Source organism: Moschus berezovskii, chromosome 25 (assembly GCF_049115385.1).
Source record: "Moschus berezovskii isolate FMDL1 chromosome 25, NW_MosBer_1.0, whole genome shotgun sequence".
In the NCBI taxonomy this organism is placed as follows: domain Eukaryota; kingdom Metazoa; phylum Chordata; class Mammalia; order Artiodactyla; family Moschidae; genus Moschus; species Moschus berezovskii.
In genome coordinates, this window is record NC_142484.1 from 17061126 (window position 1) to 17087741 (window position 26616).

General features: G+C 48.6%; 1 protein-coding gene across 3 annotated transcripts in view; it reads right to left on the reverse strand.

Annotated features, from left to right (window-relative positions):
* Positions 1-26616, reverse strand: part of FLI1 (Fli-1 proto-oncogene, ETS transcription factor) — a 129295-nt gene that overhangs the window by 70591 nt on the left and 32088 nt on the right. The window contains exon 1 of one of the 3 annotated variants that reach the window (XM_088832135.1): positions 19660-19844. The exons of the other annotated variants lie outside the window; for them this stretch is intronic. The gene's annotated coding sequence lies outside the window, so the exon portion shown is untranslated. Of the gene's footprint in view, positions 1-19659; positions 19845-26616 lie in introns of those variants that run through there. 3 annotated transcript variants of the gene reach the window in all.

A 26616-nucleotide genomic window follows, 5' to 3' on the forward strand; every position in this document is an offset into this window, starting at 1 on the left:
GGGTAAAGGAAGCAAACCACTTCACCACTCTCTTCACTCCATAGTGTGATGCTGTAAAGTCTGTTTCAATAAAAGGCACAGTGTGCCAGCTGCGACAATGCGGGGTTTTATTGGCTGTGCAACTTTGGGCAAATTACCTAACCTCTTGGTTCCTGGAAAATTTTAACTGTCTTCCACTGAACGTTTAATGCTCTTTGACAATGATGAATGGCTGCAGTGCCCTGACCACAGAAAGCTGAAAGCTTGGAAGAAGCAGCCTGGTAGGGGTGACTGCAGTATTTCCTCGAAGCATCTGAATTCCCCCACCATGGGGGTGATGGAACGGCCTGGGAGAAGGGACACGGTCCCTTTGGGGCTTGGTCTTCATGGCTCTGGCCTGGTAGATGGACCATGAGGATCTCAGTCTGGTCTGTGATGACAGGGGAAGAGGGGGCATAGGCAGCTCTGATCTGGACCAATGGGCTCCCCCAGGGGGAAGATACTAATCTGCAGCGGTGATGACACTTTCTGCCAATGCTTGCAAACTCGGGGAGAGGCGGAAATGTAGGCAGTGTGTACCCTCAGGAGCTTTTCCAATTCTAGGTGTCCTGAGAACTTTCTCATCCTTTCAAAGACCAGAGAAGCATCCCAAAGAGCGAGAACACGTCTATCATAATCACTGCTTGCGTATAGCAGCTTGCATAGTTCCTGGCACACCTAGTAGGTGTGCAAAAGATTTTTCTGATGGATAAGAACCCCAGAGCATGATGGGAACCCCAGAGCAGGATGAGAAACACCAAGAACCTCCCTTCCCATTGCCAGTGCCCCTGCCACCAGCCAGACTTCCCACTTGCTCTTGGCCACGAGACATTAAGCCTTGCACCCAGGCTTGTCCATCTTTTCAGCCAACCACACCCAGTGACCGTTTCTTGTTCATGTTTAAACATGAAGCCACTGACGGCTCCCCCAACCCGCCACCCCCGACAAGCACTTGAAGTCCTTTTCCTAGAAGCTGTGATATGATCCACTGATGTCCTCATGTGATGGTTTCCATGGTAACGGGTGCCCTCATAATCACAGGAAGCCCAGGAGGAAACAAGCGCATAGGGGCCCTTTGCTCTATTCTTCCAGCTACACCCAGGGAGCATCCTGGCAGGAGGACAAAAGCAAAACCAGCCTCAAGGAGCAGGTGTCAATATCCACGAGCCCCACTGGCCCCTTCCAGGGAGACAGAAAAGTCCACTTCACCTTGATGGAGACCTGGGTCCTAGCACAAGACCCCTTTTGACGTCACTTCCCTCAGGGCGCTGGGCAAAGAAGAGCCCAGATCCATTTCTCGGTTCTTCATGGCTATTTCCTCTTGGTGACTCGTGCCCAGGAGGCCATGCTGGGTGACCTTAGGCCTACCCCATCCTGACTGTGCAGGATTTCTGACTTCCACGTCTGCATGAGCCACTCTACCCAAGGTGTTTAGTCCTTCTGTGGTCCCAGGGCATGTGGTTACCAGGTTGCTGCAGACACAGGAGAATGGGAGTGACCGGAGGAGGTGCCCACGGAGCCTGTCTTCTGGGCTGGCCCAGATGCCCGCCCTGTCTCTGCCCACCTCTTAGGTTGGCTGTCCTCTGCTCCTCCACTCCATTTGTCCCTTTCATCCCTTCTTGTCTTTCTCATTTCTTTTGCTGTGCTTATTAAATGGTTTCTCTTCAAATAAGACCTCTTACCTGTTTCTTCCCAGCACTCTTGTCTTGTAGATGTCTCTATAATACACATTTCTGGATTGTTCTTTGGGTGTCTGCAAACACTTATGGGCTTCCCAGGTGGCTCAGTGGTAAAGAATCCGCCTGCCAATGCAGGAGACGTGGGTTTGACCGCTGGGTCGGGAAGATCCCCTGGAGAAGGAAATGGCAACCCACTCGGGAAATCCCACGAACAGAAGAGCCTGGTGGGCTACAGTCCATCAGGTCGCCAAAGAGCAGCACACAACTGGGCAACTAAACAACAACAACACACCTTCGTGATTACCAGCTTTCCTGTCCCTGTGCTCAATCCAGACATCCCACAGAGCTGCCTTCCTCATCCCCTCTGTCTCACTGAATCTCAGCTCTTCACCAAACCTTTCTGGAGGATATACTACATGCCAACATCTGTTCAGGGGGATGCAAAGATAAATAAGCCCAAGGTGCTTAGTCTGGAGAGAAGGCTGATATGGGTACAGGGGCCCATGTTGGGGTAGGGGGCAGTGAGTAAAGGCTCAGGGGAGGCCCTCCTGGGACAGGTAGAGCCTAAGATGGGTTTGAGGGGACCTTCCAGAACACCTGGGGTTCCATCACCTCTCCTAGGAAGTTTTACCCTCCTTCAATCCCCTTCAGTAAGCTCTCACTCTGCAGAAATTTGCAGTACTTTTTTTTTTTTAAGATTTTCTTTTTTTGTGGACCATTTTTTAAAAGTCTCTGTGAAATTTGTTACAATATCACTTCTGCTTTATGTTTTTGTTTTTTGCCTGGAGGCATGTAGGATTTTAGCTCCCTGACCAGGGATCAAACCCAAATCTCCTGCATTGGAAGGTGAAGTCTTAGCCACTGGACCACCAGGGAAGTCCCTGGAGTACTTTCTAACTCATCACCGATTCAATCCTTTATTTTAGACTGCCTTGTCACATCGATTTTATTTTTATTTAACTCTTTCTGGATACGGTAGTATCCAGATATTCCATCTCTCCAGACAGCAAATCCCACGTGGATGGATTTTCTTTGTTTTCTGTAGACATTATTCACGCTTTCAGACACCTTGGCTTCCTCACCCCTCAAATGAGCACAATGATAGAAATGACTGCAAAGGGTCAAGCTGAGCACGAGATGAAGTAAGGGGCTCCTCACTGTGTCCCCGCTCTGAGCGGAACCATGCTGCCCCTTTGAGAATCAGCTTCTGACACCACTTGTCAGTCCTGTGATGCTGTTATTCAGTCACTAAGTTGTGTCTGACTCTTTGTGACCCCATGGACTGCAGCACGCCAGGCTCCTCTGTCCATGGGATTTCCCAGACAAGAATACTGGAATGGGTAGTCATTCCCTTCCCCAGAGGATCTTCCCAACCCAGTAATCGAACCCGGGTCTCCTGCATTGGCAGGCAGATTCTTTACCATGGAGCCACCAGGGAAGCCCTGTATCTTTATCAAAACACGGAAGACTGAATTAGGTAAGAGCAAGATGCCTATCATCGATTAGTAGATGGATCCGACAGCCCTGTTTGTCTGGGACTGTCCCACTTGATACCTTTTGTTCCAGAACATGCTTAATAATGCCTCCTTTCACTCTCAAAATCATCGCAGTTTGGCTGATGCACTGTGGGGCTGCCCCACCTGAGGGTAACTCAGAGATGGCAGTGTGTGCCTCAGCTCCATGGACCCACTGCTCATCATCCCCGCCCTCCCCTCTGAAAGGAGATGAGGGGATCCAAGGACAGCTTGCTCCCCACACAAGGAGCCAAGCATCACCTCTCTTGGAGCTCAGACTCTGTCTCCGGTACACAGCTGGCCTCTCGGCTGGCAGCCACCCTCAAAGCCATCGCCCACTGGGTTGGCCTTCATCCTCGTGTGACTTGAGTGCCAAGCCTAGGCATTCTGGCACCGGGTCTCCTGTCTCTCAGCATCCATCTATAGGAACAGCAGATATTTTGTGAACAAGTCCTGCCAAGGGCTTCCAATGAAAACATCTCCGTGGGGTTACAGGGAGGTATTTCCTTTGTCACTCTCAGTAAAGTTGGTTGAGCAGAAACCCCAGCTGAAGGCCCCTGACAGTTCCTAGGGCCTTGGGACTGATTTGGTTACTTCTCTATAAAAGGTACTTAGTGTTCGATTCTTGGAAGCTTCAGGAGGGACCAGCCTTACCCCGTAGGAGCCAGGCCTCTCTGTCTGTCCCAAGGACAGGAGTCATGATGGCCGTGAAGCTTAATCCTTGACGTTCCAAATCCTTACGGGAAATGGGAAACCACTCTCCGAGGTGGTGAAGCCATGAGGATGTGTTCAAACTTCATCAAAAAGCCTCTAAGCTCCTCTCCCCGCTTGGGTCCCTTCACTCCAGGATCCACTGTCGCCAGCTGTCAATGATGCTGTGACTTCGGCTTGGGTTTCTGCACCAATGGGGTATCCCACGTTCTGTGGGGCTTGGTGATTCTCATGAAAAAGCTAAAGCCAACGATGTCAACTCTGCCCTTCTTGGAACCTGTGGTCACCTTGCTCCTTCTAATCCTGAACCAAGAAAGGTTTCAGGTCTTCTAGCCTGTGTTTTTTTTTCTTTTATATATATATAAAATCACTTTTATGTCAACTTATTTCCCCAAATCGTTTTTTTCCCCCTTTTGTGGCCTGGTTTTAAACAATGTTGTTACAAATATTTACAGCATTTTCTTCTGGTAGATGAATATTCTTATAAACTGAAAAAGGGAATTTTATGAACAGACCACACAAAACATGAGACAACGTCCTGAAGGACTTTCTGAAAAGTGTTAAAGACTGTGGAAAGGAGCAATAGGTATACGTATACTCTTCAACCTCAGTCTTGTGATAAACTCAGAATTAAGAAACTGGGACTTCCCCAGTGGTCCAGTGGTTAAGAACCCATCTTCCAATGCAAAGAACACAAGTTCGAGCCCTGGTCCGGGGAGGAAGACCCCACAGGCCGTGGGGCAACTAAACCTGCACATCACAACTGCTGAGTCCATGTCCTCTAGGGCCAGCACTCCTCAACAAGAGAAGCCCACACACCACAGCGAAGACCCAGAACAGCCAAAATAAAATAAACTTCTAAAAAAAGAAGAATTAACAAACAAAGAGCATTTATAGAAAACCTATGATCCTTCAATGTAGAAAGAAACTGAACTCTTGAATTTGGTCCTGCAGACCAGCACTGTCTAGAAAAACTTTCCACTACAGGAAACCATTCTGTAATCTACACTGAGCAATGCAGAAGCCACTAGCCCTGGGTGGCTACAAACTTTGGAAATGTGGCCCGTGTGACTGAGGAACTGAATTTTTAAATTTTAGTTCACTTTAGTTAATTTAAATTTACATAACCACGTTGCCTAGTGGTTACTATATTGACCAGCACAGGTTCTAGACACGCGTGCTTGATGGCTGGACTATAGGCTACTCAAACCATGTGATGGTCACTTTGGATACTTCTTGAACATGTCCTGTCTCATTATGGGATCATGAAACATATTTGTCACAAAAAGCATTCTTTCGTTGAGGCATTCACTCATCTGACAAATATTGACTGGAAACATGCCTTGTACAAGGCACTGTGACCGAAGTCGAGAATGTGTCCGTGGAAAATGGCAACAAAGAGTTTTAACAGCACTTGTTGATTATGGTGGATTAGGAGATTGGTAGTTTCCCCCACTGATCTGGTGTGTCTCTGCAGTGAAGTAAATACCTGCAGGCGATTCTGTGAGCAGAGGGTCCCCTGACAAGCCAGCAGCCTCTCCAAGTCTGCTGTGGAAATCACTGCCCAGGGCCAGGGAGTTGGTGGTAGGAGACAGAGGGAGGAAATCCTGAATTAAATAGGTCGGAATTAGGATATGTTGTGAGGATCGAATTAAAAAGGAACAAGTCTGAAAAGAAGTCTGGAAAGTGTAAAACGCTGCCTTTCATACAACAATCCAAGCCAATGGCTTTCCCAGACACCTCGGTGTAGCATCCCCAAGAAAGTACTAGAACAGCAGAGGAGTGCCTCCTGAGAAGGTGGTAGCGCGTGAAGCAGAGAGATGGCCACTGCAGAGGCAGGGGGATTTCAGGGGAGGGGAGAGCAGTGAACTGAGCAGGAACGTGGTGAGGGGAGGGCGTTAACACTTCATTGCCTGTCAGCAAATGTACAGCAGGGACTTTCCTGGTCACAAATAGCCAGTGAGGACCTCACGAAAATAATTCATCTCGTGTCTAAAGAGCATGCTGCAGAGAGAAGGGGGTACAGACACGGCACCCCCACCCCTGGGGGCTTCTTCCTAAGGATTTGGAAGGTTACTGCCTTCCTTTAGTAGAAGGTGGTAGCTCTCACGCCTGGGTCTTCAAACACTGAGATTTTGAGCACTCTGGAAGCGTGGTGGGAAGATCAGCAAGGAGATGCCGGGTATCCTGGCAGGTTGCTCAGCTCTGGAGCCCAAGTACCAGTGGACGGGTGACTGTGCTTTAAGCCAGAGCTTCAGACTGTGCACTCTTGGCCCCAAGACATTTCACAGATGCTTCTCAAATGTTCAGCCCTTAGGAGAGTGGCAGCTCTGATGGGTGCAGCCAGGGACTCTGGGTGCCAACTCTGCCTGGGAGTGCCTCTTCCCACAAAATCAACATTTGCATGAAAACAGGATCTCTGTAGCCACACCTTCTCTTCCTCCCTGACACCACTCTTCCTTTCTGGCCACCTTGTCCCCACCCCTCCCAGGCTGTGGCCCTACATCAGCTAAGCCACCATCCACCACCCCAACTTTAAGAGGTGGCCTGAACATTAGGACACCTACAGCGTGGATTCACCCCAGGTCCCCAACTGTTAACACCTGATGATCTGAGCTCATTGAGCAAGACTTGATCTAAAATATTCACTCTTTTAATCCAAAGAGATCTCTGAACTACAATTTGAGAGGGGTTTCCTCTTCCCTCTGAGCAGTTTAACCCTCTTAAGTATTTTTAATTTAGGCAATTTTTTTAATGCATTCTCTAAGCACATAGAGGGCTTCCCTGGTGGTCCAGTAGTAAAGAATCTGCCTGCCCTGCAAGAGATGTGGGTTCAACCCCTGGGTCAGGAAGATTCCATAGAAAAGGAAATGGCAACCCACTCCAGTATTTTTTGCCTGGGAAATCCCACAGTCAGAGGAGCCTGGTGGACTACAATCCACGGGGTCACAAAAGAGTCGGACGGACATGACTTAACTAGACAACAACAAAGCACACAGAAAATTAAGATGAGAAGGGGAAGAGCGGGGAGTGAAAGCGCGATGGGGCCACAGTCAGGCCGGCGGACAGGAAACCAGGTTGACCACATTCACGGGCTTTGGTCTTTGACAACCCAACAGAGTTCAAGGATTTCTGGACTTAACTTCAGGACACCCAGTGAACCAGTGTTCCTGTAAGCATCAAGCATAAGCTCCGAGTGAAAAAGATAGGGAAGCTATTGTCTTTAAGACACCAGTATTGGAAAAGACCCTGACGCTGAGAAAGATTGAGGGCAGAAGAAGAGGGTGACAGACGATGAGATGGGTGGATGGCATCACTGACTCAACGGACATGAATTTGAGCAAACTCCAGGAGACAGTGAAGGACTGGGAAACCTGGCATGCTGCAGTCCATGGGGTCACAAAGAGTCAGACACAACTTAGCGACTGAATAACAACCCCAATTTGATATGATCACAGATTTACTCTTTCAGGACCTCTGTGGGTCAGTCCCGTGGGAGCTTTCTGAGCACACCTTTCAGACAGAGACTGCTGATCGTGCCCTTGCAGTATGTGTATGCACATTCTCGAGTGTTTATCTCACTATCCAGCTGTTCTTCCCACTCCAGGTCAGAGGGTTTCTTGGGAGGTTACTCTCTGCACTCCTGGAGCACAGACACGCATAAAAGTCAATAGCAAGGACATATCTACTTCCCTGTACCATCATGGCAAGTGACTCAAAACCCACGTGTCCCTCACATGTGGGGACAAGAGGCGTAGCAGCCAGAGGGTCGGGCCAGACCTGATGCAGCTCAGACGTGGCCCCTTGCTCCTGCAGCAGGAGGGAAATCCTGTCAAAATGGCTTAACGATCTTCTAATATTTCCATGCAATTAAGGCCACATCTGCCTCCCAGGCCCCCGCACTTCTCTGCCGGCTCACAGACATGAACCAAACAGTCTGTCTTGTCGATCTGGAAGGTAACAAAGAGCTCCATTCATAACTGGAGGCACTTTCACCATTTTTTTTTTCAAAGTAAAATAGAGTTTTCACTTTGAGAATAACCTGTGTGGCAAGCAAGCGAAGGATTTTTCCCCCCTAATAAATCAAATTCAACAGCCTAATAAAATGCTGCCTTCCCCTTCCCCCTCTCCCGCTCCTTCTCTCCCAGGGTCCCCCTCGGCTGACCACAGCTCTGCCTTGAGAGTAGTGGGCGCAGCCAAGGAGGTAGGGGATGGTGAACTGGGAGCAGATGAAGGGAGTTAAAACACCTTTTGAAGGTGTGATGGGTTGTTTGGCAGATTAAGGGCTGGGGCAGGTGGGGGTGAGGTGGAGTTGCGGGGGTGGGGGGTGTCGGTAGGTGGAGGTAGCCTGCCTTCCCCAACCCAGCTTTACCTACTTTTTCAGCCTTTCAGAGCTTGTTTAAAAATATTCCTTTTTTCATGCAGCTCCCTCTACCCTACTACCCATTCTCAAACATTGGGTAAACCTCCTGCTTCCTTCTTCTGCACTAGGAGGAACAAGAGAGCCATGTTCCAAGGATGGAGCTAGGGCTGTGGAGCCACACCTGCAGCCCAAGCCCTGCAGGAGCTTGCCTTCCCTCAGAACAAGGCCGAGAGATCTCCCCACTGCTTTGAAGCCTCCAGAGAGTGAGTTTGCAAGAGATAAGCGCTGATAAACATCGGGTTGGGTGCTTATCCGCAGCGAACACAATCTTTTGAGGTTCTCTCTGCGCTCACAGGCCGTAGAGACGCTAATCAGAAAACAGAAGGGAAAATGCAAAACCCAGCAGTATTTGCTGCTGCTTTTTCTTCTTTTTTGTTTTGTTTTGTTTGGTTTCAGTCTACTCACTGGAAAGCCCAACATAGATACTGTAACACAGGGGACTCCAGAGCAGAAATGCAGCCCTGGGGCTTGGCTTTGTTCAACGTGTTTTGTTCTGACATCAATGGAAGAAATATTTTCAGTCCTGGATATAAGAGGATGAGTCAAACGTTGATAATAATGACAATCTATCTGCAGCATTTTCCAAAGCGCTTTTACAGGCGCTGTATTATCTGGCCCTCATGACAACCCTCTAAGGCAGGGCAGAGAGTTTGTGTGTAAAGTGAGCCTGTGCTGGGTTGTGTGGTTTGTCCAATGCCACACAACTTGAGGTATAGTGGCAGGGGGCAAACCCAGGTTTTCTTTGGCTATCAAACTGGGTTCTGTGCATTCCATCCCATGCAGTGTCTCAGTGGCTAGAAGATGTTCAGAAATTAGAATGGCCTTGAGCCTGGGCATAGCATCTGGAAGGATTTGGAAAGCTTGGGTAGCAGTGGATGAACCAGGGTAGAGGGGAACTCTGAGCTTTGCAGCACTTGAGTAAGGCAAAATAGGTAGGACCTTGGCCATCCTAGATTTCCATGTATTGGTGGTGGCTGATTTTTTAGTATTGGATGTTAGCAACAAGCCCACATGGAAGATGTGGTGAGAGGAGAAGGAACCCTGGAAAAGGGGATCCAGAACTCTGGCCTCTGCTCTATCAGTGATCAGTTATGGTGGTGTTAGGCAAAGACCGCTCCTCTGATTCTCCACAACTCCTTTCATAAAATGAAGGAGTGGGTCAAGATGGCACCGAATGCAGGAGGGTGGAGGCTAGTGAGGGTAGCATGAAGCATGTTTGCTTCCTTATGAGCACATTCTCTTAAAAACTGTACAACCACGTGACACAGTTGAACTTACTTACAAAACAGAAAGAGACTCACAGACTCAGGGAACGGACTTGTGGTTTCTGGTGGGAGGACTGAGGGAGAAGGGATTGTTAGGGAGTTTGGGGTAGACATGGACACAGTGCTATGTTTGAAATGGATAACCAACAAGGACCCACTGTATTTCACAGGGAACTCTGCTCAATGTTCTGTGGCAGCCTGGATGGGAGAGGGGTTTGGTGGAGAATGGATACATGCATATGTATGGCTTAGTCCCTTTGCTGTTCCCCTGAAACTATCATAACACTGTTAACTGGCTATACTGCAATACAAAATAAAAAGTGTTTTTACAAAATTATACAACCACAATGACAACACTAGGGTAAAATAGTGACATGGCTTACTAGGACTAAGATGGGAAGCACAATGGTAGAACTTTGCCACCCGTCCCAGCTCCCAAGTTCTAGGGTGCTGATGTAGAAGTCTTTTACTTAAGGAACTACGGATGGCTATTTACGTCCATAAAGATAATAAGTTATTTCCACGCAAACTTCAATTAAGCAGTTCTGCACCTGACTGCCAAGGCTTCAGTATTAGACATACAATATGGGCCATCTGCATTTGGATAGAAAGTAAACTCTCCACAAAAGCCTCACCAGTCACATCACAGCAAAAGTAACTGGAACTCAGCCAAAAAGAAAGTTTTCTGAGGGAAAAAGTGATGCATCATTCAAAAGATGTATCTTAGGCCCTCAATAAACCCTCCATGGCCACTTCTAGGATGGGAAGTGAGACAGGGTGTGGTCTCACCTCAGAGTCAGGAGGCTCTGACTTTACCTCTATTTGATTTTTTTTACAATAATGTATTTGTATTATTTATTTGACTAAAAATCAAATTGAAAAAAGGGGTAAAAAAAGGAAGATCTTGTTCATGGTTGACTTCGTGGTTTGGAGACAGAGTGCTGGATGAGATTCCCATTTAGGACTGTAAAGTTTAAGTTCACTGACCCTGGAAGAAGCCCAGTGCAGAAGGCCAGTGAGCCTGCGTAGTGGGAGTCTGGAGAAATGCAAAATATGCCCAGGTTATGTCTATCCTAATAATCTCACTCATGAATACTTGACTTTGGGCTCCATAGTCTGGTTTTTCAGCTCCAAATTAAGACATGTGTGTGTGTGATAAGTTGCTTCAGTCTTGTCTGACTCTTTGCGACCCCACTGACTGTAGCCCACCAGGCTCCTCTGTCCATGCGATTATCCAGGCAAGAATACTAGAGTGGGTTGTCATGCCCTCCTTCAAGGGATCTTCCTGACCCAGGAATTGAACCTGCGTCTCCTATGGCTCCTGCATTTCAGGCAGATTCTTTACCACTGAGCCACCGGCGAAGCCCCAGTTAAGACCTAAGGATAATGCTGGGAGGTGATCAGAGTGTCCCCTCCCTCTACAGATGCAGGGACAGAGCTGTGCTGGCCCCGGGTTCTTTCCTTCCCTCTGTCTCTATATCTGGCTCCCACCGAAAGCCCGTACCACCATCAATAAGAAACTGGCTGCTGCTGCTGCTGTTGCTAAGTCACTTCAGTCGTGTCCGACTCTGTGTGACCCCATAGACGGCAGCCCACCAGGCTCCCCCGTCCCTGGGATTCTCCAGGCAAGAACACTGGAGTGGGTTGCCATTTCCTTCTCCAATGTGTGAAAGTGAAAGTGAAGTCGCTCAGTCGTGTCCGACCCTTAGCGACCCCACGGACTGCAGCCTACCAGGCTCTTCCGTCCATGGGATTTTCTAGGCAAGAGTACTGGAGTGGCTTGCTATTGCCTTCTCCGAAGAAACTGGCTAGATTCAACAAATTTAATTAAGGGTTTTCAGAAGTCCTCATCTATTTAACAAGTTAAGTGTGCATCTAGAGTGCAGATGCCCGTGTTCTTTTACATACACTGATGGATCCTTTAGAATATGTTTGTTTGGGGCTTGGAGAGGGACTCATCTGGTTAGTATCGTCCTTTGGAACTCAGACTGGGCTGGACTGGTCTGGGGTGCTGAGTCAGGTTCTACCCCTAACGACAAGAGGCCCTTGTCTTTTCACTGTCTCCCCCACACACACCTGCACACACTTGGATACCCACAAATTACAATGCATTTGGAAAACTACTAAAAATTGAGCTATAAATATTTAATATATGCAAATAGTATTACAGAAGAAAGAATGCACATAGGCAATCATCTATCTCTTCTAGAATTAAAAAAAAAAAGCAAAACATTCTTTCTTGCTGTCTTTTGATCATACAGTATTTGCTGAACATTTGCCCTGGAAAGTCAGTAAACAGTTTACTGGTGGACGATTAGCCATAGGCTTCTGGTTTTAGATGAGGTAGCTTCAGAGGAGATTTTTATCTGTACCTGGCATGTTTTGGGAGTGTCTGAAATGGATGTGTCTCAAGAAATCTCTCCAGGTTCCTGCCTCTCCAAAGTCAATCAACCAATTCAGGATATCAAGTCAACAATCAGAACTTTAACTGTGATGCGCCCGCTACAAGTACGTGCCCCAAGAATTTCTAAATATCAAGAGCTGCTAATATCACCATCAAAAGCTGTAGCTTATCAATTCACAGGACCTCTTTGGTTGGAAGTTTCCTGAAGGTAAGATATCTGAGGGTAACAATTATGACCCGGTCTTCTTTTTTCTAACAACTTCTAACTGATTGCCCTGTATCTATGAAATGAATGTCCATAGCTCATCAAAATGAATGGAAAGCAGAGAACAAAGTACTTATGCTGGGTGGGGTGGGGGTGGGGCCCAGGGGGCGGTTGCTTGTTCAGCTCAAGTGGTTTGCATTTCCTGTTTAGTGGGGTTGGGTGAAGGATTGAAGGAAGAAAGTCTCAGTCTTAATGTCGTCTCAACGCCTAAGCAGATAGATGGCCTCTTCGGAGATGTGTGTGGACCTGACATTTGGCCTCTGAAACCAAATGGAGATTTTAGTATCAGGAATCTTCAGGATCAACCAGTCCCTAATTCAAGCTGCTTCTTTCAACTGGTCTTTGTCTTATTCCTTCCAAGGTCCTCCCTTTAAAGTGGGATTAAACAATTTCTCAGACCAGCACATGAGATCCTTAAAGGAAAATTAACAAAAAATTATTCTCAATATTATTTTCTGTTTGTGGGAATCATATGAATTTCCAACAGGACCTAGCATATAAGGGAGGAGAAGGCTCAGAAAGGCCTACGAAATTCATTAGCATTTCACAATTAATTCTCCAACCATAGCCAAATACAGTCTCCTGGTTCATCTAGCTACCTGTGTGCTCTGGGCTAAGTCACTTCAGTTGTGTCTGATTCTTTGTGACCCCACTGAATGTAGCCCACCAGGCTCCTCTGTCCATGGGGATTCTCCAGGCAAGAATACTGGAGTGGGTTGTCATGCCCTCCTCCAGGGGATCTTGCCCACCCAGGGGTCAAGCCTGTGTCTCCTGCATTGGCAGGTGGATTCTTCACCACTGAGATACCAGGAAACCCATCTAGCTACCTAGAAAATGACAATCACATAGATGTCATAAGGTCACCTTACATTTGCCTCTCTTATCTAGATAATAATACTACTCATAATTACTATGATCATTTTTGATCATCAAATGGATCTCTATGGAATTTACACCAACCGCACAGTGACAAAATTCTCCTAAATTGAAGGTAGCTCAGTAAAAATTAAAACCAAGTGATATCTTAGGAAGTACATGCTTTTCTTGGATTTCTTCAGATCTTAGATGTGATATGTTCATCCTAAACCTTTCAGTACAAATGATAACCATGATTATCTTTCAGTAATGATACAGGAATTCCGAGCAAAGAGTGAGGGGGCCGGAACAGAGTCCTGGGCTGGTTTAATCCCTATATTCAACGCAGTCTCTACTCCTCTCTCGCTTTTTAGGGGAAATGGCTGACCATGCATGTTCCAGACTGATTCCCTGCCATGCTGTTACTGTAGCAATAATAATAATAACTGAACTTTTAGACAATTTTACAGCGTAAGGCATTTATCTTAATAGAAGCTTTCCCATACCTATTTATTATTGTTTAGTCCCTAAGTTGTGTCTGACTCTTTATGACCCCATGGACTGTAGCCCACCTGGCTCCTCTGTCCATGGGATTTCCGAGGAAATAATACTAGAGTGGGTTGCCATTGCCTTCTCCAGGGGAATCTTCCTGACCCAGGGATCCAACCTGCGTCTCCTACATTGGCAGGTGGATTCTTTACCACTGAGCCACCTGGGAAGCTTCCCACACCTATGACCTTGCTTAATAACCAGAATAAATTGAACAGGTAAAGAAAGGGAGATACAGGAAGGCTCAGACCTCATTTCTGGTCACACAGTCCATCAGTAAAAAAATGTGAACCCATGTTCTGAACCCCAGACACCCCGCCCTCCCCATGGGCAGCCCTTTCTCTGACTCATGCTTTGCCCTAAAACACTGTAGCAGTGAGTGCATTTATTTCTTCTGTTGATCCCATCTTTCTCTCCCTTTCGATCCCATGCCCTCGGTTAGATGGTAGGCAGTCTTGAGGCAAGATCTTTGTCTGCGTGCTACCGTTTTAACTGGCAGTGGGCTCCTTGGGGGTCCAGAGACATTGCTGATTGATGGCAGGCACCAGACAGGAGGCTGCTGGCTTTGACATTTTAAAACTGCACACTTCCTGCACTGATACAGTGTGCCCGAGGGACAGGCCACACTGCCATTTTCGCAAAAGCAGGAAGTGAAACTGGCCACCAAGAGCAAATGACCACCAGCCAAAGGACTAGTGCAAACCAAGCAAAACGTTTACACCAAGCTGCAGAACGTGTGGGTCAGAAAGACAAGCACAGTCAGTACGCAGTCATCTTGAAGGAAAGGTACTTCTCTCACCGTGGTTTCAGTCACAACCATCCTCAACTTTTAACCTGGTTCCGTGTCTGTGTTCCCACACAAAACTCATCTTTAGACCTGCCTCGCACAAAAGTTTTATATGTGTGTCTGTGTGTGCTCATTCGTGTCTGACTCTTTGTGACCCCATGGACTGCAGCCTGCCAGGCTCCTCTGTCCATGGGATTCCCCAGGCCAGAATACTGCAGTGGGTTGCCCTTCTCTCCTCCAGGGGATCTTCCCAACCCAGGGATCGAACCTGAGTCTCCTGTATTGGCAGGCGGATTCTTTACCACTGCACCAGCCTGAGAAACCACACACAAGTACAGATTTCTCTAAATTTTTTTGGCTGCTTGCTCTGAGAAGGACAAGGCAGGGCTACTGAATGTGCAGGAACACACGATTTTTCTCACGTTTCTTTCTGCATCTCCTCTTCCCATCTCCACGCTCTCTTTAACTGACTCAGATCACTGGTACGCTGATCTTTGGAATGCTTTCGGAGTGTAACACTGCACGTGATTTCTGTCTGCAGCCGTGGAGTACTTGGAGCTCTGGTGGGTGGGGGTGGGGAGTTGCTGGGGCCCAGGTAAGTAATCTGAACCTTGCCTTTTAGCAACAAGCCTTGTCTGATCACGTGCTTGGTACCCCCCTCCTCTGGATGCTAAATGCAACCCAGATAGAAGGGGCCTGGGGATTCTACACCCTCTGCAAAGAGCCCATTTCTCCAGCCTGCTTCCTTCTGGTGGCCAGGACAGAAGGAATAGAATAAAAGACACAAACGTCTGTGCGTATGAATGTATCCAGAAGGGTCTTTCTGAGTACCTGTGTTCCTTGGAAAGCAAGGGAGGTAGCTAAAGAGATGGAGCTAATCAGACAAAGGCAGGTGGGTATACTCTGCAGAAAAAAAAAATACAAACTTCTGATGGACCCAGTATTTGCACAGCTTCAGGAATTTTTGACACACAGCATCTCACACCACATATGATGCTCCTGCCAACCTGAGTCCAAATGACCAACGTGGCCTTTGTAACCCCACATGGGACACCCAGCAGATTCTAGACCAAGGGTGAATTTGCTGAGATTCATTTTACTTATTATCATTATTACTTTCAAAAAAGTCTATGCTGCGACTTCCCTGGTGTTCCAGTGGCTAAGACCCCATACTCCCAATGCAGGGGGCCTGAGTTTGATCCCTGGTTGGGGAACTAGATCCCACAGGTCTCAACTAAGATTCGGCACAGCCAAATAAGTAAATAAATGCTTTTGTAAGAAGTTTAATCCTGGCCCAATAACTTAGCTGTGTCCACTCAGCATGAGTCAGGTTTAACAGAACAGAGGAGAGCCAGGTAAGCCCGTCATGGCAATGAGCAAAGATACGGAGATGCTCCGTGGAATTCTAGTCCTTTTAGTTTTTCATGAAGCATGGTTCCTGGATTTGCTGCCTCAAAGTCTCTTGAGGTGTTGGTTAAAAAGGAAGCTAGCGAAGACCATTCTAGAAGGAGAGAACCAGAGTCTCGGTGTCACCATCTGCTATTCTTCCCAAGAGGATCTGAGGCGGAATCATATTTCAGAACCTGGTTAGGTGCTCATGAAAAACTGTGCCACCATGACATATTTTTGGAAAACACGGCAGACCGTAACAGCCCTTTCCTCCCCTTAGAGATTCATGATCTATGTCAGCATGTGCAAGGTTATCTGATAAGTCCTGAGACATGAGCCTCTGGATGTGTGCACAAGCCAGTGCTTTCCACACTAATTTGATCACACTTCTGTTTGCATAACGCACCTGTGAACATCCCCCAGATTCACTCTGGAAGCAATCAGTGCCCTAAGAGAACCTTCATCATGAATCACCAGGGGACCATATGTCCCTGCACTTCATTTTCCCCTTTTGTCCTGCCATAAACCACCTCCGCCACTGGGAGGAGGAGCCATGGTTCCCTCAAATGCTCTTAAGCTCAAAACAGCAATCCACCCCACCCCACCCCTGCCGCTTTTTTCTTTTTCTTTTTGGTAACTAATTGCTTCTTAGAATCATAACTGGCTTTGGTTTTGTGTTGAAAGCCTGGGGATGCATGGCCCTTCTTTTCATCTTTGTCATTTACGTGTAAATATCCTATCTTCAGAGGGTCTTGCTTTGAATCCTCAGACAAACTTACATCCAGCCTTGAGTTATTCTCTCCACCCTGTCGTCATCACACAAACCATATTTAGAAATACACGTGCAAAACTAAACTTTATCTGTTCAAAACTGGGATTAGTGTCTCCTCCACTAGAAAACTCTTTAAAGCAGAATCATTGGTCTAATCCGTTCACTTCTGTACCCAAGACTCAGCACCAAGCCCGCAGACAGTATGCACTCAATATTTGCTTACTGCCTTGGTAAATTACAGCATTCTAGTTTAACAATTCATGTAGAACACATCAGGCCAAGTGATTAAGACCCATGGTGATTCTGTCCGCACAACAGAATTTCCTGAAAATTTTTAAAATGCCAAACTTAAAAAGTGACAGTTTTGAAAAATGCCAGGTTCCATCCTGGACCTCCCACAAGAGGAGGCAGGCAGCACCTGGGAATGGGGTGGCGATCCCTGGTTTAGCAGATGGAAAACAGGGAGTCCTGGTGAATTTTATTCCAGTCTCTTCTCCTGACTTGCTCTAGGTGTGGGGCCAGTCTCTGCATTTTTAGTGCCTACATTTCACTGCTTAGTAAAGTGGGAGTCTGATCTGCAACTCCAAAATTACACTGTGAGATGTCTACTCAAGCATTTTGAAATCCTAAGATGAGAGGCCACTCTGAGAGTCCAATCATGGTTGCTATTCCTGGCATTGTGGGTTTCTAGCACATGGGCTGTGAGCCTTGGGTTTCACCAAAACGATTTTTAATACAATCTCACTAAGGGTTTTTTTTTTTAATTTTTTCTGAAACTGCCCTTTTAACAGAACAAGGGCTGCTCATCTGTTACTACCCTTTCTTCCCAGACCTCTGGTTCCGTGGTGCAGAAGTTACACAAGCAGACCGTTAGACATGCATGCTGGCTGCTGGCTCTTTGGTGCTTTGTGCACTGACATCTCTCTGCAGCAAGGCAGCCGATACCCAGGGAGAATGGGAGTGCGCCTCACAGACACAGACAGACACCCCAGGTCAGACCTCAGGGGCTCCGTGCCTGTGGGCAGCTCTGAGCAGTGCCAGGCTGGTCCCCCTCGGGCGATCAGCAGCACCGGAAGCAGAGGGCACGGCTAATGTACATGTCACCATGTGGCTTATGGCTGCAGCCTCACCCCAGCTTCGCCGTACAAGCTGCAGAGCAACAGGAAATGACCATGGTACATATATGTATATATATATATATATAGCCACATTGTGTTTATCCAGAGGTGCTGTTTTGCACAGATTATTATGTGCTTTTTCACCGGGAGACGACTTGGCATTTGAGTTTTCCTCGGGGCCTCCCAGGTGCTTGTAAAACTAATCAGTCCACCTGAGAAGGAAGAGGGACCTTTTGCCTCTTTGGTTTCTTCATTTTCAAGGTGAACAGACCCGTGCATTTTCTTTCCCAAGGGATTTCCGGATCCATTCAGCCGAGGCTTGGAAAGGATGGGAACCAGCGGTAGAAAAATGCAGGATTTCCAGGAGCCTCTAAATACAGCCCATCTGGGAAAATCATTGATTCCGTAGATTGAAACTCACTAATTAGGCTTTACTTCCCCTCACTCCCCACTGCATCCTCCTGGCAAATAACTAAGCACACTCCCCACCCGCCCCGCTTCGTGGTGTGTTCATCACACAGGCTTGGTCTAGTTCCCCTGAACCCTATCAGAGGCAGAGTCAACAGGGCAGCAGTGGTGTCAAGACTCAGGGAGTCACCCCTGTCCTCACATCGGAGTGGTCAAAGGGAAGGAGAAAAGCCTCTCACCCTGGGTCTCTCCTCTGAGAAGAGCCCTTCTTCACCGCTTTGGAAGTGGCTTCCTGGGAAGGCCAGCTTATTTGTCAGCCTTCTAGCACATTCTTGAATTGGGCCATGGCTTTAGTAGTGGTGGTCTGCCCTTTAGCACAATCCTCTCTCCACTGAATGAACACCGGATGAGTATTAGGACAATGTATATGTGTGTATGCACGCGCGCGCGTTTGTGCTCAGCCGCTAAGTGGTATCTGACTCTTTTGCCATTCCATGGGTTGTAGCCTGCCAGACTCCTCTGTCCATGGGATTCTCCAGGCAAGAATACTGGAGTGGGTTGCCATTTCCTCCTCCAGGGATCTTCCAAACCCAGGGATCGAACCCATGTCTGCTGAATTGGCAGGCGAATTCTTGACTGCTGAGCCACCAGGAAAATCCCATTAGGACAGTGGAGTGACTGAAATACTGTTTCCACGAAGCGAGAATGGAAGCACTTTGGTCTAATGTGTGCACTGGCAGACCTCGGGCAAGTTAGGAGATGTTTTTGAGACCTGGGTTTTCATCTGTAAGATGGGGATCATGAGGTGGGGAGGATTAGATGACCGAGGATGGGTGAAGTTTTCAGCACGGTACCCACACAACCAAAGATATACACGGCCGGCAGAATGGAGGTGGTGAGAATAACAGTCAGAAGAGGGACTTCTGAGCGGGAAGAATCCTGCAGAGTACAGACCCTGATTCCAAGATCATCAATGTTTCTAAGACCCCTTCCTTATTTCTAAAACTGACTTAGTTGGCTTGGCCAACACAAATGAACTCTGTGTTGGAAGAGGAGAATAGCTTGGAGGTCAGTAGAGCCGAGCACTCCCGAGCAGCGTGCCGCTCCATAAAGGGAGCCTGAACATCTTGATTCTGAGATGTTGAAGTCAACGATGCATTTTGGAAAAAAAAAGGGGGGGACATCCTTTGAGTGCAAGCATTCTGGAGAACGGTTTACAAGTTGTCCTCACATCCCAGCCCTCCCAGCTAATGTTGGGGAGTGCTCTGCAGCCAGTTCAGAATAAACCAGCTGAGAAGCAGAAGTGACTGCCTCTCGTTTCCATCCTTTAAAAACAAGCGGTAGGGATGTGTGTCTCTTTTGTATACTTTCTCTTTGGCACAAGGAGGCCAAGGGTGTAAAAGAGACCTTGCTTGGACCGCAGCCAGTGTTCCTGCTTAGTGGGCCCACATATCCCACGGGAAGCCCCGCATCCCTCCAACCTCACCCATTTCTCTTCCCACCTCTTAAACTGTCCCGTGGCCTGAGCCATTGTTCAGTCTCATCACTGAAAGTCGAGCACACAGTGGCAGGGCCCAAGGCCTGCGGCTGTGTGTGCCTGAGATTAAGACTTTTATCTGATCTTCGACAACTTGCAGAGGAAATCCTGTTCCAAAAGCCGGAGCCCCGAGCGAAAGGTTGCCAGCAGTTCCTCCCTCCCACCTGCGAGATGAATCAGGACACCTGAAACGTGAACATGGGTTCATTGTTTATAAATATAATAAGCTCACTTCCTGTCGCTCTATTAATCCCTCCCCCTCCCTCTTTTCTTCTAAACTCAGAGCCTAATAAGGCCTCTGAGCAGAGCCTGGTCAGGCCCCCTTTGTGTCCTTACCCACACTGGGTCACAGGGTGAGGGCCCCGGCTGAAGGCAGGTGCTTGCGGCAGGAAGCCCCAACGCGACCCAGCTCTAGTGCCCTAGGATGCCCCCAGGAGTCAAGCCAGCTCCTCATAGACCTAGACGGACACCAGCTCTGCATCACCATGGAGCCCAGCACGGGTCACCTCGAGGAATGAGAGAGCCGCAGGCAGAAGGCGTGGCTCTGGTGGTTGGAACGGAGGTTTGGGGAGTCGTGGGCTTTCCCCTGAGCCCACTCCCCAGCTAGGGAGCTCACTGACTGTGGCTGGTTTTACATGGCACGCTGTATCCCGCGGCCTGGTATAGGTGGTGCAGACCCGCCTGACATTCAGGTGCAGTTGGTGATGCCCACTGGGGTAAACAGGAACTAGAAACAAGATATTAATATTTCTCATAACTGAAGGAGGGAATCCAAAGACAGAATTTGCCAGGGGAGGTGCCCCGATTTTTTTCCCTTTTCCCACCACTCCTGTCAGTTCCTTCGTTGCACACAGGAGCAGATCTGTTCATCGCTTAGTCCAGTGGTCTGCCCAGCACTGTGCTGGGTGCCTGTGGGGAACACACAAAGAAGAGGAGGCTTGCCCGAGGGAGTTCACACCCGCAGGGACCACAGGAATGAGGAAGAAATGGTTGAGGAAAATGTGTGCACATCAGCACAGGCCAGAAAGGGAGCAGAGGGTGCAGACCTGCCCCATCTGAGGGTCTCGCCCCCGTCTGATCCTCACGGCAGTCAGTGGGCACCCAGACCATCCCTAAGATCTCCTGCAGCTCCGTAAAATTCAGAGGGAGAAGGCAGATGCTGCGGCCACTTCCCAAAGGACGTGAAGCCTCATCTGCTCCTGGGATGGCCACTCCACCTCGGAAGGACCGCAGCTCCCAGAACGAGGGTGGTAGAACTGGGGGCTGCACCTGCTCGTCTCTCTTAAAGCAGAGCTGAAGGCCCCCTGGAGAGAGCTTTTGTTCTGTTTCGGCTTGTAAGCAAAGTGAACTTGCTAGTCAGGATGGAAGTGGCCCAAGGGGAAGTGGGTCCTGGGAGGGAATCTTTACTTCTACCCAGGGGAGGATGGAGGAGACGGCAGGGATGCTCTCCTTTAACGCTCGCGCTCAACAAACAAATAAGAAGCAAAGCCAGGCTGGCCTGAACGACGGGCGTCCTTCCCCGCGTCTGGATGGAGCTGCGGGAGACGGCAGGTGCTGGGCCAGGATTACGAGGGGAGACCTCACCGCGCATGCCTTTTCCCAGCCCCAGGTTCAGGTTCAGTATCACTGGCAGCTTGCAGTTGGCTACTGTGGCAGTGTTTATACCAGGGAAAGAGGTTATGTACATCAGAGAGTTAGTTGTTAAATAGGAAGGCTTCCAAGGTGGCTCAGGGGTAAAGAATCTGCCTGCCAATGCTGGAGACGCAGGAGATGTGGGTTAGACCCCTGGGTCGGGAACACCCTTAGAGAAGGAAATGATAACCCACTCCAGTATTCTTGCTTGGGAAATTCCATGGACAGGGGAGCCTGGTGGGCTACAATCCATGGAGTCGCAGAGTCAGACGCGGCTGAGCATGCATGCAGGTGGGTGGGTGTGCCTACTTCTCAATCAGACGGGACTTGAACCCATGCCTCGAGACCTCTGGCTGCAGCAGGCCAATGTTCAAAGCTGATGGATCAGCCCTGTCCACGACCACTGCTGTGGACCCAGCACTCAAAGCTTGGCTGACTTCATCCCACTAAAAGGATGACACAGGCCTGACCTGCTGAGACGCGACGTCAAGAATCTGAAAGCCTTACACTCTAGGGACCTTAAACAGTTTTCAGTGGCTGCCTTTCTAAACTGTAAGCTATAAAATATATACTACTGACCACTATCGATTTAGGAGCTGCTCTTTGCCAAGTACTACTACTACTACTGCTAAGTCACTTCAGTCGTGTCCGACTCTGTGTGACCCCATAGATGGAAGCCCACCAGGCTCCCCCATCCCTGGGATTCTAGAACCAAGCAATTTGTGTAAGTTATTTCATCTTATTTCCTTGTTGCCATAGCCTTATGAAACAATTTCCTCATAGTTCAGGAAGGTGAAGCTTGGGAGGTTCCCCAGCTTATCAGCAGCAGAGCTGTGGTGTGAACCCAGATCTGTCTGATGCTAAAATATGCTTCTTCCCAAGTCTACATCTTTGCCGCTACACAGCATGCCTGTTATAAATCTTATTCTTCCTCCTTAAGAATACACCCAAATGGGACTTCCATGGCAGGCCAGTGGTTAAGATTTCCCCTTCCAAATGCAGGGGGTGCAGGTTCATTACCTGGTTGGGGAGCTAAGATTCCACATGTGCATACGTACTTAGTCACTCAGCTGTGTCCAACTCTTTGTGACACTATAGCCCACCCAGGGATTGAACCCACGTGACGTGAGTCTCCTGCACTGGTAGGTGGATTCTTCACCACTGAGCCACCTGGGAAACCAAGATCCCATATGACTTATGGCCAAAAAACCAAAACGTAAAACACAAGCCATACTGTAACAAATGCAACAGACTTCAAAAATGGTCCACAGCCAAAAAAAAAAAAAAATCTTAAAAAAAAAAAAAATATATATATATACCCAAATGATATCAACTCTAAGTGGGACCACCAAGTGGTCCCACTCTAAGTGGCCAGCTCCCAGGGACAGCAGGAGAGCACGGTCACCCTCCCAAAGGCCAGCCCCTCCCCCCACAGGACCCGCTTCCTCTTCCCCCTCCTCTGGCCTGGCCGTTGTCCCTCCCCTCCATCAACCTCTACTCAGAACCTACTTCCTCCTTGAAGCTTTCTGTCATTAACCCCACCCAGTGCTGATCACTTCGCCAACTTGGTTTCTCCTCAAATACCGACACACTTACCCTAGATTCCTCTGCCTTGTTTTCACAACGGGAGCCCACTGGGCTCTTGTGCATTGAGCTGTGTCTTGTCCTCCGTCTTTAGTCTTTCCCCACGGGGCTTGGCAACGGGTGTGCTCCACGTGGGCCTCTTGGGGCGGCCTCTGTGGTCTCTGTCTGTAGGTCTATGAGTGGCCTGCCTAGCCATCCACAGATCTCCCAGTGATCTGGCCAAATGACCTGAGCACCCTCTGTGTTCTGGTCAAAGGGGATAGTCATGTGGAGTTTGGGCAGGAGGTCAGGGGAAGTAGCCCAGGCCTGTCAAGGTCACTCAAGGAGCTCTCCTGTCCAGCCTGAAACTTCTGAGGACTTCTTTTTTCAAACCTGGGCCAGATCAGGACTCAGTTTCCTCCGAGAACGTCTGAGGATCTCCTGTCAGGTCCTTCTTACTTCTTATCTTGAGTGGCAGGCTGAAACTAACAACGGAGTCAAAGTTTGAGGCTGGGCTAGGGGAGGTGCTTTTCTGCTTAATCAGAGTGTCCCAAAAGGTGTGAACACACTGGTAAGTGTGAGTGGGTGTTAGCTGGGGACAAGGGGACTCAGGACTCAGGATGCAGGTACAGGTGCTTCCCCAGCTTCCGAGTGGACCCAGGATAAGAGGCTGGACCTTGGGTTTTTGGGAGGAAGACGCCAGTGATGTGGTGGTGACAGCGGGTGTGATTTGCATCTGGGAAGCCAGACTGTTTCAAACAGCTCCTCCAAGGCAGACAGTCATTCCTGATGGGCTCCCAGCCAGCGTGGAGTCCACCCTCCTTCAGAGGCCTCTCCTGCCTTGTCCCCCACTCCCCCGGGACCGGGACATGCTGCAAGTCCTGCCTCAATGCAGACCCAGTTGTGATCCCCACACCCTGGCGGCTAACACGTGAGCAGGCTCTCCTCCCATACGGCCTGCCGCTTTTAGACTGGCACACACAGTTTTCACAAGACGGGTTTTTGTGGTTTGGTCTTTTTTTTTTTTTCCTTCATAAGTTTGCAGCTGCTAGTTTTGAAACCACCAGCCCTGAGGCAACTCAGAAAGAGAGCAAGAAGAGAAAAAGAAAAGAAAAGGAGGGTGAACACATAAAGGGAGGACAAGCTATCTTTCGATAAACCGGGCAGTGCAATAGTTAGGTCTGGGCTCAGGCTTGGCCTTGCTCTGTCAGCCCCGCAGGCTTCTCTTGGGACAGTCCCCTGGTGGCATGCGGGCAGGATAGATTTGAGGAAGTGAGTGTGAATCCCCCACCCCTGACTGCCTGTGATCACAGGTGAGTGTGAGGGGCCGAGACGTGGGTTATGATCTGAAGGGGACCGGCCAGCCCCCTGGTACTGCTTGAAGACACAGAGGGTGTGGATATGGCATGGTGTGCAAGCTGGGATTGGAAAGGGAAGGAGGAGGAGGGAGGCCCAGGAAGAGCCTGTTTGAGTTTCCCAGGAGGGGATGCCATTCAGGCCTACCTAGGGGGTTACTTTGCATATGCAAACCGAAGGATTTAGCTGAACACAGACTCCAGACCAGAAGAGCCAGAAATAAAGGAACCCAGAAACAACTACTCACATTCAAGTCTTCCCATCCCCCCTCCCACATCCACCGGCATTTGTGGCAGCTAATTATAGTTTTTATCTAAACCAAACACCTCCAGTCACAGCCTGGAGTCATAGCCCCGGCCACTTGTACTGAGTGGTTTTGGGGAGTCCCCCATTTGCTGGCAGTCCGACCTGAACCCCCACAGTTCCTTCTGGGGCTAATAAATGCAGTTTTCTTGGAGGAAAGAGGGAGAGTCCTGGGGATAATTACCAAGGAAAGAAATGAGAAATGGTGGAATCTCCAAATCAGGCCTGAGTGGGGTTCTGGGGATCTCTGTCTCTGTGAACCTCTGTGCTTCTTCCTCAACAATCTTGCATTAGTTGTTTGCGGTCTTTTCCTCACTGTCTCCATTGCTCCTCCCCAGATTTACTGGGGGGTCCCTTGCTGCTGCTGCTGCTAAGTCACCTCAGTCGTGTCCGCCTTTAGGGCTGGGAATACCCAGCACACTGTACGCTCTGCTTGGGGTAAATGAAGTGAAGTCACTCAGTCGTGTCCGACTCTTTGCAACCCCATGGACTGTAGCCTACCAGACTCCTCCGTCTATGGGATTTTCCAGGCAAGAGTACTGGAGTGAGTTGCCATTGCTTTCTCCAGGGGATCTTCCTGATCCAGGGATCAAACCCGGGTCTCCCGCATTGCAGGCAGACACTTTACCATCTGAGCCACCAGGGAAGCCCAAACTGCTTGTAGTAGGTGCCCTATAAATGCATAGTTAATGGAATTGAATGAATATTGCTGATCCGACTCTCTTATAAAAGCAAGTATTGATTTTCTTGTTGGCCACGACATAAAATTCAAATTCTCTAGAATCTGATATGAAAGTGATAGCTTTTGGGGTCAAGCCCAAGTTACTTTCCAGCTTCCCCGCCCACTGCCCTGTAAATGTGGGCACTTACTGACATCCTTCTCCCCTTCATGCTCCCTCGTCCTAGAATATGTGTGTGTGTGCGCGCTCGTGCTCAGTCATGTTTGACTCTTTGCGACCCCATAGACTATAGCCCGCCAGGTTCGTCTATCCATGGGATTTCCCAGAAAGAATACTAGAACGGGTTGCCATTTCTTTCTCCACGGGATCTTCCCAACCCAGGGATCAAACCAGTGTCCTGGAATATCCTGCCAGGTAAATCTGAAGTCACTTAAAAAAGCCAACTCCATCACGAGCTGCCCTTCACGAAGCCCTCCCCAACTCTCCCAGCTATTTCCAGAGTTGGTTGTTTCTTCGGTTGGTCTCTTGTGACATTTAGTACACAGTATTGTGAAAGAAAGCACTTGCCTTCCTTCAGAGTCTGCCTGTGCCCATCAGGACACTGTGAATTTATCAAAGACAAGAGCCACACCTTACACATCACTGCAGTCACAATGCAGCATGTGCTCAATACATGTCTGATGATGAAACTAACGAAAGAAAGAATGGGCTCCATCCACCCCTTCCCTGGAAATCTCCAGCAGAGGCTTCCTGTACCCATTCTCCTTCCTTTCTTCTCTTTCCCACACCATGCCCTCTCCTGGTGCTCAGCACATAGATGGCACCAGGAACACAAGCCTTTTATTTCCACTTCTGAACTATCTCTATCCTTATGCACACGCTCCACAGAACCGCCCACAGCCACTACTACTCACCACTGCTCACAGGCTGCCAACGCTTGTAAAGACATTCCTTCTGGCCTTTTATTTTCCAATGATGTGGACAGTCATGAAGATGAACCTTTCTGGATCGCAACACACCTCCTCCAGGAAGCCCTCTTGCACTAGTCTGAACCTACAGGGACTTTCCTTTTCTTGTTTTCTTTTTGGCTTATCCACATACACTGCCTGATCCCCTACTTGTTCCTCTGTTCCCTTTCATAGTTACACTGTTACTTTGAACTTGTATGCAGTTGTCAGCAGATGTGTTTTTATCCTGGTTCTTCAGAGACTTCCCCCACCATGGTTCACAATACCTAATACACAATCAAAATACAAAATAATGCTCCTGCGCTGACTTTGTGGATTGACATTCACCATTCCCTGGACTATGGGTTTTCCCAAGGGAACTTGACCTGGTCCAACTAGCCGCTGGTCAGGAAGCAGTAACCAGCAATATCTCAATGACTA